The sequence below is a fragment of the Scylla paramamosain genome, chromosome 19, assembly GCF_035594125.1.
Source record: "Scylla paramamosain isolate STU-SP2022 chromosome 19, ASM3559412v1, whole genome shotgun sequence".
Lineage (NCBI taxonomy): Eukaryota > Metazoa > Arthropoda > Malacostraca > Decapoda > Portunidae > Scylla > Scylla paramamosain.
Genome location: NC_087169.1, coordinates 847,501 through 859,992, shown reverse-complemented (window position 1 = coordinate 859,992; position 12,492 = coordinate 847,501). Strand labels below are relative to the sequence as shown.

Genomic DNA, 12,492 nt, shown 5'->3' with positions numbered 1-12,492 from the left:
TATCATTCACTCCTTGTCTGATAACTTTAAACTTGCCTATCAGATCTTTGAGAAATTAAACATTAAACACTCCACTACGATTAATTTTCACAGTCTGATGAAAGCTGTTGTGGACATCAAGGATGTTTTCACGATTCAAGTGATCTTTCAACAAGCAGTCTGTATCGTCAATGAAAAAAATACCCATGAAAATTCGACTAAGTTTCCGTGGCCAGTGATCGCCGCCATGAGAGAACAATGTGATTCAGAACGCGGTCACTTTTTTTGGTGTTGTTTTACCCGCTCTCTCTGGCCTTGACCCTCGGAAGCCTTGTGGGCAGCGTGGCTTTTCTCTCGGCAAGTCCTGCTGAGACAACGAAGTGTTTCAGAACGCTGCCACTATTCCTGGTAATATTCTGCCTGGTCTCTCTCTGGCCTTGACCCTCGGAGTCCTTGTGATCAGTATAATGTATCTTACTGTCGTCATGGACTCTCCTCTTCTCACCACGCTCCTCACAAAAAGTGTCTGGTATTTCGATAAACGGTTCTTTTCTTTCTTGTTTAGAGTTTAGGTATACTCTCTCTCTCTCTCTCTCTCTCTCTCTCTCTCTCTCTCTCTCTCTCTCTCTCTCTCTCTCTCTCTCTCTCTCTCTCTCTCTCTCTCTCTCTCTCTCTCTCTCTCTCTCTCTTTAATATGTCATACCGTATAGTTCAGCTCGTATCATTTATGTATGGGCCTATTCCTTACGCTAATGAACAGTGTGTGTGTGTGTGTGTGTGTGTGTGTGTGTGTGTGGTTTAGTTTGACTTGGCTTGGCTTAGGTAGGGTTAGGGTACATTAAGTTCTCTCAGGTTAGGTTTCGTTGTGTTTGGTTGAGTTTGGTTGGTTTGGTCAAGTTAGATTAAGTTAGATTAGGTTTCGTTTTGGTTAGGTTTGGTTAGGTTTGGTCAAGTTGAGTGAGACTAGGTTAGGTTGGTTTGGGTTTGAGTCGGTCAAGTTAGGTTAGGTTAGATTTGGTTTTCTTTTGTTTTCTTTAGTTTAGTTTGGCTAGGATAGATTAGATTAGGTTAGGTCAGGTCCAAGAATGAGTGGAAAACAAGAGTGTCTCGTGTAAACCTGTGCACACATTATCACACTTTATAAAAATAGATAAGTAGATCATGAGACGCGGAGCATCACGCGATGGGAGCCACGTATGAGGGAGGGAATCAGCATGGTAACGTGGCGGGAGTCTTAAGTAGGGTTATATCTATACAGGTAGCAAATTCGGCGGAGCGTTATCTATGTAATACCAACATGGGATGATTAATGGTACAGCGGGAGGAGGGTAGAGGGCGTAATGGCAGGGAAGCCGTGGGGGAAGAGAGGCGCATGTGCAAGGAACACTGTATCTAAGTCAGGGTATCAGTGTCTTATCTCCACTACTTTTAGCACGCTGTTGTGGAAGCTGTTGTTTTTGTTATTGTTATAATATGTTTGTGCGAAAACCAGACTCCTTCTTTAGCAGGCACCGTCTTGCCCCTGATAGAGCAGAAGACCCGGACGTCAAAAAATATAATAATAATAATAATAATAATAATAATAATAATAATAATAATAATAATAATAATAATAATATGTAAATTAAATGTAACAGTAAAGGGAATACAAGAAACGATGTCATCAAGGAAAATGGAGTCAAGTTAAATGAGATAAAAAAAGAAAAAGTGTATAGAACAGTATATATATTAGAGATAACAGAAAGAGAGACTGTAGCATATATTTGCGGCTTCAGTGGTTTGCATGACGAGTTTCTTCCCAGGTGAACACAGACTGCGGCGTGACAGCAGGTAAACATAATCTATCTCCTCTCTGCCTGGGATTCGAGCCCGTCATCTCTTGGAATCGGGTGATGGGTGTGAACTGAACACGCTAGTCCTATTACCATCAAACTGGAATTTTTCAAACACAGCAAATATACAAATGTTACTGTAAAACTATACTTCTCTTCAAATGTCTTCCCGCACACAACGTTTTCAGCCTTGCATGATGCCATAAAACAGTAACTGCCTTTCCCTTTTGTTTTTCTTCTCTCTGCTACCCTTTCACCTTCCCTCGAATCCTTCCGTCCCTTCCCAATAAGTGCCACCAAATACTTGATGGCTTCAGTCTGCCCAAATGCCTCCACACACAACCAGACCTCATCAACCACCAGTACTCATTCTACTGCATAAGACTATATAGGAAACTGCACGAAGCCTGCCTGTAGACTTGTAAGTGACTGTCTCTGTATAAAACATGTTTGTCTATATCTTCCTCGCATTCCTACCCATAAATTTCTCTAACCAACACCTCTCGCATTCACGTTAACCACTGTACACTTTTGGCGCCTCGTTCAGAGGACTCACAGCCTTGCCCGGTGCGTAATCTTTTAATTTAGTGTGTCAGTAGCTGTACATGCCTTGACACAGACCCTCTACCAAGTACAGGTGTGGTCGAAAGTGTAACATTTTGCACTCATTTCCATTGTGCTTAACTTTTCCTCAATTTGAAGTGTGGTCTGCTGACAGCCTCCTTACGGAACAGAGAACAGTGTCTGTGGGTCAGAGGACTTAAAGACTGAGAGAAATGTCAAAATGTTCGATGCAATGAAAGTCAATACAGAATGTTACTCGACTTTTGTCCATGCTTGTACTTGTATAGCGTTTTGTTGCTTCCCTCATTCCGCATTCAATAACTGTTCCGCGTGCGTGCGTCAGCTGTGATGTGTTGCAGTTTTTCATCGCCATATTTCACGAGTTCCGCGCCCCTTCAGACCTTGTGAAGCAATAATTCAGGCCTGTGTGAGTTCTGACACACGCGACACCAAATTTATTGTCAGAAGCAACATGAGCTTGTAGCAACACATCACCCTCCTCCTCCTCCTACTCCTCCTCCAGCTGCCTCTCTTCGCTCCTCCATTGGGTGACAGCAGGGAAGCCCGCCGCCACGTGATAGGCCAGCCTGGCCGAGGCTCCTCCCTGACTGGCGTGAGGCGCGGCCAACGGCTGGGAAAGACAAAGGGCTGATTGGAAGCGAGGCGGGTGGGGGGCGAGTGTGGGAAAGGCCCCTCCCACCAACATCATGGCGGGTGGTGGCTGCTCAAGTCAAGGTCTACTGCTTCACGTATGTAATTCCTGACGCACGTGACCACAGTGAACACTGAACACCGCCGCTAAAGGAAGAAGGCCATGAGCATCCTGCGTGAAGGCAGCCTGGGACTAAAGGGAATTAACGGGGATGTAGAGGGGGGGGCGGAAAAAGCGACAAAAAAGGGAGAGTCTGCTGAGAGGCTATCGAGGCACCAGAAGGAAAGGTTACCCTATAGAAAACTATCAATCCCTACTTAAACTCACCCTCCAAATTGCCCCCTTCCCTGATTGGCGTTCTCTGTTAAGGCGTAGTACAAACACTCTCTCTCTTTCTCTCTCTCTCTCTCTCTCTCTCTCTCTCTCTCTCTCTCTCTCTCTCTCTCTCTCTCTCTCTCTCTCTCTCCCATGTCAAAGGGACCAATAAAGCTTCTCCAGAGAGTTACGTTATGTTTGAGAACGTTGACACAGACACAGACAACTGAGCACCTTGTGTTGGTGGTGGCGTAGCGAGCTCCCCTTAAATTTTAATTGTATACAGTAGTTTGACTAGGCAAGGTGCAAACACGGAGGCACAGTTTCGGAGAACAATAGGAGGGACGCCATCAGGTCCATAAGCCTTCCGAGGGTTTAGGCCTGCAAGGGCAAACATCATTGCGAAGAAATTTAATAGGTAGCATGAAGTAGTCAGAGGGTGGAGGAGAGGGAGGAACAAGCCCAGAATCGTCCAAGGGAGAGTTTTTAGCAAAGGTTTGAGCGAAGAGTTCAGTTTAAGAGATAGATGTGATAACAGTGGTGCCATCTGGTTGAAATAAAGGAGGGAAAGAAGAAGAAGCAAAGTTATTGGAGATATTTTTTGGCCAGATGCCAGAAGTCACGAGGGGAGTTAGATCTTGAAAGGTTTTGACACTTTCTGTTGATGAAGGAGTTTTTGGCTAGTTGGAGAACAGACTTGGCATGTTTCCGGGCAGAAATATAAAGTACATGAGATTCTGGTGATGGAAGGCTTAAGTACCTTTTGTGGGCCACCTCTCTATCATGTATAGCACGAGAACAAGCTGTGTTAAACCAAGTTTTGGAAGGTTTAGGTCGAGAAAAAGAGTGAGGAATGTACGCCTCAATGCCAGACACTATCACCTCTGTTATGCGCTCAGCACACAGAGATGGGTCTCTGACACGGAGGCAGTAGTCATTCCAAGAAAAATCAACAAAATGCCTCCTCAGGTTTCCCCACCAACAGAGGCAAAACGCCAGAGGCACCTTCGCTTAGAGGGATCCTGAGGAGGGATTGGAGTTTACTTCATTCAATCATTTACAAGTATATTCCTTACAAACTTTTCTCCTGATTTATTTTATTTTTTTTTTTACTGATTACTTATTTCCTGTGCCTATTTTTCTCCATTTGTTGCATACACTGTGTACATGATTATGTGACACATTTAGCATTAATTTAGGGTATGACACTGCTCAAAGCACGGTTCTAGGCAGAGAGCAGCAATATTACATTCCACACACATATATCGCGTGTCTTTCCGTGCTTTGGGGCGCTGTGTTGATGTGCGACACACGTGACAAGGCCTCTGCTTTTTTTTTCTCACACGGCGTGGCAGGGATGGTCTTTGGAAATTGACGTCCTGTGAGGCGTGTAGGGTCATCACCATTTGCGGCCCCACGCCTTCCTACCCCATTTCGTGGCTCAGAGTACTGTTCGAGAAGCTGTCTCACAACCTCTGTGGTGAAATTATACAGTGTTCTCTTCTTCCCTGTGCTGCCCTGGTACAGGATGTGTGTGTGAGAGTGGCACAGTCAACAAGATGGAAAAACAGTTTTTTGTACCATTTCATTGTTTGCGTTTGCATTCCACTGTCGACATCATACTGTCACTTTTATCAACCAACCTCATGTTTAGGTTGTAATGAATCACACCTTGAGGCTTGCAGATGAAGGTATACCCGTGCAGCGCTCAGTGTCTTCACTCCGCTCCATTTTTGGCTCATGAACAGTGGTAAGCAAATGAACTTCTCTCTTGTCTTTCCACTTCAGTGAGAGAATATAATTATTTGCTTGTTTGTGGATGACTTCTCCTTTCACGAGTTTAGGGGGATATTTAGGCATAAACTTCCTATTTGCTTTCACTGTTCCGCAGGCCCCTGTCATATTTTCGTGTAGAAATGAAAAAGAGAAGGGCTGGTGTACCAGTTGTCAACATATAAAATGTGTCCCTTACCCAAATAAGGCTCAAGCATAGTGCTTACAACACTCCCTGACTTGCCCAGTCCCTGCGTTAGGTTTATGTCTGTTCCAGCTCCTAAGTACAGAATCATGTCTAATATGAAGCCAGTTTCACAATCACAGAGAACATATAATTTCCAGCCAAATCTATGACGCTTCGTTCAGATGTACTGGCGAAAATACAAATGACCCCGCCAGAGTACCTGACTTTCATCAATAACCAACTTCTGAAATGGCCTGAATGTTGATTTGAAGCGGTTGCAAATATATCTTTCTCATTCTATCATCATCAGTGGGTTTTGTGTTGCCATGGAAATGTAGGGACTGCAGGAAGGCAGTGAATCTGTTTACTGACATCACTTTACTGAAAACTGGCACGTGATGAAGTGGATCAGTCGACCAGTAAAGCTTATAGTTTTCTTTAAGATTCAGCCCCATCAACATAATAAGTGCCAGGAAAGAATTAATTTCCCTTACAGTTGTTGGATGCCAGTCTAGGAAGCGAGAGTTGGGTAAAAGTACTCTGCAAGCAATCGTAAAGCCGTAGAATTTGTTTGTTTCTTCAACTATGCTTTTCATTATTTCCTCTGTAAAAAACAGCCGAAAAAAATTTAATCAGTCATTTGCTAACTGTTTCCTGTAAGGCTTGGATCACTTAGTGCCGCGCGGCGCCACCCCAGTACGTAGCGAGCCGAGGAAGAAGAAAGAAGCGGAGGTCCACCCAGGCTAGCTGTCCCCGCATCACACAACTTACACGTTAAAATCTCGCAGAGTAAAGCAAAACACAACAGATGTCTACAGAGACCCTACACAGTATCCGGAAACATATCTGCCCGCATCCGAATACTTTCAAGAGGCTGTAGTAGAAATTACACGGGTTTTAAGGATGTTTCTACGGTCCTCGTGACAGACTGGTAAGGTTTTTACACCATCAAAGGGAAAAGCAATCTTGAAAACCCGTGTAATCATCATTGTGGCCTTTGAAAACAGTCTGGTGTGAGAGCAAAGCTTTTTTTCAGAATACAGGCACATAACCTGCCCTCATGAAAAACAAGTGTATTTATGATACCTGAGACTGCCTTACAACATTCCCCCAATGACTCTAATGTATCTTTCTTTTTTTTTTTTTTCGTAGCATTAGCCTGTCTCTCATTGGTGAAAACATCCTCATTACATGTACTACGTTATTTTATTAGTCTCAAGTCGCTACTTAAAGTCTATATAAGCCTCAATAACTCTAATGTATCTTTCTTTTTTTTTTCGTAGCATTAGCCTGTCTCTCATTGGTGAAAACATCCTCACTACATGTACTACGTTATTTCATTAGTCTCAAGTCGCTACTTAAAGTCTATATAAGCCTCAATAAATACGAAAGCTGTAGTGATGGCCTGCTTCCCGTCAGCCAATCAGAGAGTTCTATTTTTCCGTTTTCTTTCTTACTCTTCGTAAAACTGATGTATCTTTCATTTGTTCTTACTTCTTGCCTCACGGTGTATTGGTGTCTTCTACTGCTAATATAACCGTGATTCTTTTTTTTTTTCTTTTTTATCATTACAAGCAGTATTATGAGTGCGGCTCTGTTCTGAGTGACAATTACCTCAGCACAGCCTCGACCAATCAGCACCAAGTATTCAAGTCACGTGATACTCTCTCGCCGTCTCCTCAGCCATTCGCTCTGCGCCCGCTGACGTGATGTGACGGGTCTCCGGTTGTGTTGCAGCGGTGAGGTGGTGTTGCATCTTTTCTCAGCGGGCGTGTTGTGGTGGAGTGCGGTGTGAAGGGAGAGGTGGATGTGAGTATGGCCTGGTGGTAGATAGGGAGGAGTGGATAGTGGAAGAGAGATGTGGAGAGTAGGATGGTGGAAGGGGGAGGTGGAGGTGGCTATGGCAGACGTGACTGGGTCAAGGTGGTGGTTGTGGTGGTGTTTGGTATGTGTGTGGTTGTAGAGGATGGAAGTGGTTGCCTAACTAGGGTGATGGTGGTGGTAGTTGCGGTTGGGGGGTGGAATGTTGGTGGAAGAGTGTTGGTAGTGATGGTGAAAGTGACTGGCTTGTGGTGAAGGTGGTTGTGATTGTTGGGGATGGTGGTGGTTGTGTAATAGTGGTAGGGATATCGGACCTAACGGTGTTGTGGTTGCTGGGTGCGGTTGAGGGCTGGGGTGGTGGTGGTGGTGGTGATGGTGATGGTGATGCTACGGTTGTCAAGGTTTATAGGGAGATGTTCGTGTGTGTGTGTGTGTGCGTGTGTACTCCTGTAACTAGCAAACTGGTGTCATTCGTTCACTTGTTTCACCTCCCTGTTTCAGACCTTCCTTCTCTTCCCTCCCCTCCCCTCACATCCCGCTCCCTTCCTCCCCTGCCCGCCACCCTCTCCCCACTCTTCCTCGCCTGCTCTGCCCTGCTCCTCGTGTTCCAGGTGGCTGTTACCTTATCTGATTTAATATATAATGGTTTTTATTTGAGATCGAAGCTCCACGTAATGAAAGGCAGAAATCTGTGCTTTTGATCACTATTATTGCACTATTGATGTAAACTTACAATACAAAATTAATTCTATTGGGAAATGAGTGTTTATTTAAACAACTCCATCTATATAATGACCTGTGTGATGTGACATCAGCGAGAGAGAGAGAGAGAGAGAGAGAGAGAGAGAGAGAGAGAGAGAGAGAGAGAGAGAGAGAGAGAGAGAGAGAGAGTAATAATATTAGTAAATGAGGCTAAATTTTAACGTTATTGACTCTTTGATAATGAAAATTAGATGACTGAGATTGTAGTTAAGTAAGTTGAGAAGTTGAGCAAATAAATACGAGCAGGCTGTCTGTCTGTCCGTCTTTCAATCAATCAAACAGTCAGTCTGTTGATGGAGGACTGGTGGAGAGAGCAGCCTGTGTCTGTCTGTCTGTCTTTCAGTCAGTCAATCTGTTGATGGGGGACTGGTGGAGAGAGCAATCTGTGTCTGTCTGTCTGTCTGTCTTTCAGTCAGTCAATCTGTTGATGGGGGACTGGTGGAGAGAGCAATCTGTGTCTGTCTGTCTTTCAGTCAGTCAATCTGTTGATGGGGGACTGGTGGAGAGAGCAGCCTGTGTGTCTGTCTGTCTGTCTTTCAGTCAGTCAATCTGTTGATGGGGGACTGGTGGAGAGAGCAATCAGTGTCTGTCTGCCGACGTGATTCCTGCCTCCATTGTTTCATTACATATGAAAACTACAAGAACGGGAAGTATTGGTTTTATTCATTAATTGACTGATGTGTGGTGGTGGAGGTGGTGGTGGCATTAGTAGTATTTAGGTGTTCAACTTAATAGGGAATGAAGGTAATGCGTATGCGCTGGTGGCTTGAAAGTAACAAGTGGTGATGAAAGGTGGTGGTTTGAGATGGTGGCAGGGCCTGTTACCACCTTCACTGTCCCAAGTCAAGGAGGGAGGCACTTCATTATTGTTACACCTGCTATTTTACTCACCTACTTTCTCTCTCTCTCTCTCTCTCTCTCTCTCTCTCTCTCTCTCTCTCTCTCTCTCTCTCTCTCTCTCTCTCTCTCTCTCTCTCTCTCTCTCTCTCTCTCTCTCTCTCTCTCTCTCTCTCTCATTTTATATTTGCCTGTTGTTCTTTTTCTTCCTCTTCCCAAATCCAATCAAACTGTATTTTTGTTGCCATTTTGAGTGCTAACACAACCCAACCTAACCTTTCTTTGTATTATTTATTTACTTTTTTTTAGTATTTCTAAGTGTGTCTAAGCTTTTTAAGTGGTAACCTACTTTAATTGTAACCTCTCATCACTATTGCAGAGGAGATAATTGGTGGGCTGTGTGTGGTGAGTGCCACATTGTCTGTGAGGGACCCTCAGAGCCACACAGCACCAGCTGCAACAGCTACAGCAGCAGCAGCAGCAGCAGCAGGAGGAGGAAATGGCATCCACCTTCTACCTCACCCAGTGTCACCGGGGCCTCCTCCTCCTCCAGCACTAGTAGAGCTCCTGGATTATATATTTTTAGTAGTATAGTAGTAGTAGTAGTAGTAGTAGTAGTAGTTCCAGCATTTGTTGAAATATACTGGTAATTATACACTAATAATAATAATAATAATAATAATAATAATAATAATAATAATAATAATAATAATAATACATCTATCCAGGCCATTATTGTTGTGTAGAGTTGAGGTGCAAACAAACACCTGTAAGTGTGGACTGCCTTTATTCATCAGTCACACATACAAAACACAACAACAACTAACACATAAACAACAACAACACAATCAACACATCATTTAATAACAAACACAACACTAACAAAACAAACTCTCTTAATATTCTTTGTAAATTGTGAAAGAAAAAAAAAAAAAAAAAAAAAAAAAGGAAAAAGGTGATGATAATGGTGGTCTTTCCCCAGCAGGTGGTGACAGAGAGGGTGGCCAGCTTGTCCCTCCCTCCTGCCACCCAGTCACAGCACTGGCAGTTGCTGCAGTGAGACTGCCCAGGCACAAGTTTGTGCACGTGTCCAGGACGTGAAGGTGATGGGAACGTGTCCTGTAGGAGGGAGCAGAGCTGTAACAGTACCCGAGTCTGCTGCTGTGCTGGGAGAAGGAGAAAAACATCAGCAGTAGTTAGTAGTGGTAGTAGAAGTATTCAGCAGTGCTGCTGCTGCTGCTGCTGCTGTCAGTGGTGCAGCTGTTCACTCCTCCACAGCTGCTGCCTTCCCTCAACATACTGTGTCTTCCCTCACCTACAATGAACAACTATGAACAATACCTCTCGTGCAATCAGGCAGCGCTCAGCTGTACTCACCGATAGACTGACCACTAAGAATTACCTGTGGGCCACATGACAAGGCCCATGCCAGCCAGGCTTGGTTGCCAATCAATAACAACAACAACAACATCTCGTGCAATGAAGAACACTGAATAACAACAACACCTCTCCCCTGCATCATCAACAATCAACAACATCTGCTTTGTTTCACTCATGCTGCCCCCCCCCTCTCTCTCTCTCTCTCTCTCTCTCTCTCTCTCTCTCTCTCTCTCTCTCTCTCTCTCTCTCTCCTCACCTCACCTCACCTCACCTCAGGCCACAGCGCCACAGTATGTCCCCCCACAGTATGTTTACAAACCCACAGTGACTCCCCACAGCCCCTCACCAATAAGTGACCCCCTCACACACACACACACACACACACACACACACACAGCATAACATACACAAATGCTGCATCTTGTACAATGGCCACAATAAAGAATGGACACACAAAATGGACAAACTTAATTTTGTTCCGACCTGCGTGAATGTAGTGAGGCTCAACATGTACAAATGAACAGTGAGGAGTGTATTAGATTCAAGACTCAAAGATATTATACACAAAGTACAGGACACAGGTTGATGATGAGTGTGGTGAGTCAAGCATTCATCTGTGGCTGGTCTGCCTCTTGAAGCACAGCACTGACCTCTTGCCCTACTTGTTCCAGCAACCCCCCTCTGATCTGTGTGGCAACAGCAGTACTAGTGCTGTGTGTTTGTGTGTGTGTGTTTAGTTCAAGTCAAGTGGGTTTTCAAGGGTGTTTTTACAGTTGTAGTGACAGATTAGCAACATTTCTGCATTACCGACAGGAGAAACATTCTTTTAAAAGGCTGGAGTTGAAGTGATGTGGGTTTTCAAAGGTGTTTTTACGGTTACAGTGACAGATCAACATTTCTGCATTACTCGCAGGAGAAACACTCTTAAAAGGCTGTAGCTGAAATGATGCAGGTTTTCAAGGGAGTTTTTACAGTTGCAGTGACAGATTAACAACATTTCTGCATTACTGACAGGAGAAACATTGTTTTAAAAAGGCTCTAGTTAAAGTGACGTGGGTTTTCAAGAGTGTTTTTACAGTTGCAGTGACATATTAACATTTTTGCATTACTGACAGGAGAAACACTTTTAAAAGGCTGTAGTTGAAGTGATGCAGGTTTTCAAGGGTGTTTTTACAGTTGCAGTGACAGATTAACAACATTTCTGCAGTACTGACAGGAGAAACATTCTTTTAAAAGGCTTTAGTTGAAGTGACTCGGGTTTTCAAGGGTGTTTTTACAGTTGCAGTGACACATTAACAACATTTCTGCAGTACTGACAGGAGAAACATTCTTTTATAAGGCTTTAGTTAAAGTGACGCAGGTTTTCAAGGGTGTTTTTACAGTTGCAGTGACAGATTAACAACATTTCTGCATTAGTGACAGGAAACACTTGAGAACCCGTCTAAGTGTCCCTGTGGCCTTGGAAACATGCAATATTCTAACACATGGGGAGGGGAAGCCAGATTAAAAAAAAATTTGAGAACTCAACTTTTTAAACAACGCAAGATTACAAACTTGATTCAATCCTGCGGAAACACAATTATGCAGCAAGAATTGGGTGTGAATACCTGACACCCTGACACCCTGGTGCGCACACACACACACACACACACACACACACACACACACACACACAGCTGGGCCAGTCCTCTGCAGCAGAGTTGGGCAATGTCTGACATCACTTTGACTGTCCTTGGTGCTGATCCAGTCCAGCAGTGACACTTAACTCACTGTCAGACAGAGAGAGAGAGAGAGAGAGAGAGAGAGAGAGAGAGAGAGAGAGAGAGAGAGAGATCAACAATTTTTATTTACAACAGCAACAACAACAAAAACAACAACTTTCTCTTTTTTCTCCTTCTCCTCCTGCCCTCTTCTCCTTCTCATGCTCTTCCTCTTCTTCCTCCTCCTCCTCCTCATCTTCCTTCTCTTCCTCCTCCTCTTTCTTCTGTGCTGTGCTTGTCCTCCTCTTCTTCCCAGCTTCCTCCTCTTCCTCTTCCTCTTGTGTCTTCCCCAAGAGTTCAGGGAAGACTGGAATCCTTGCCAGTAGCTTCAGGTCCTCTTCAAAACTGTAAGTAGTAGTAGTAGTAGTAGTAGTAGTAGTGACACACACACACACACACACACACACACACACACACACACACTCCAACCATTTTTCTATCTCTTTCCTCCTCTCTCTTCTCTCCTCCTCCTCCTCCTCCTCCTCCTCCTCCTCCTCATCTTCCTTCTCCTCCTCTCCCCATTGGTGAGTTGCCAGGAAGAGTAAAGAGTCACACACAACTGTAGACTTGTAAATAATAAAAAAATATGCAAGGCATTCTCTCCACCTCCCTCTCTTCTTTCCTCCATAT

The 12,492-nt window shown here is 44.2% G+C and overlaps 2 long non-coding RNA genes across 4 annotated transcripts in view; one reads left to right on the top strand and one right to left on the bottom strand.

Moving 5' to 3' along the window:
* Nucleotides 1-6,960: 6,960 nt before the first annotated feature.
* Nucleotides 6,961-10,560, top strand: LOC135109536 (uncharacterized). Of its 2 annotated transcripts, none has more exons than XR_010272730.1 (3): nt 6,961-7,111; nt 9,102-9,280; nt 9,708-10,560. It is a non-coding gene; the product is annotated as an uncharacterized LOC135109536 (long non-coding RNA). The 2 variants fall into 2 exon arrangements; XR_010272729.1 differs by having other exon boundaries at nt 9,705-10,560.
* The window catches only part of LOC135109537 (uncharacterized), a 7,948-nt gene continuing 4,948 nt past the window's right edge, over nt 9,493-12,492 (bottom strand). For both annotated transcript variants that reach the window (XR_010272732.1, XR_010272731.1), the window contains 2 exons: nt 11,981-12,207; nt 9,493-9,888 (listed from right to left, as the gene is read on the bottom strand). This is a non-coding gene — a long non-coding RNA (uncharacterized LOC135109537). The remainder of the gene's footprint in view (nt 9,889-11,980; nt 12,208-12,492) is intronic.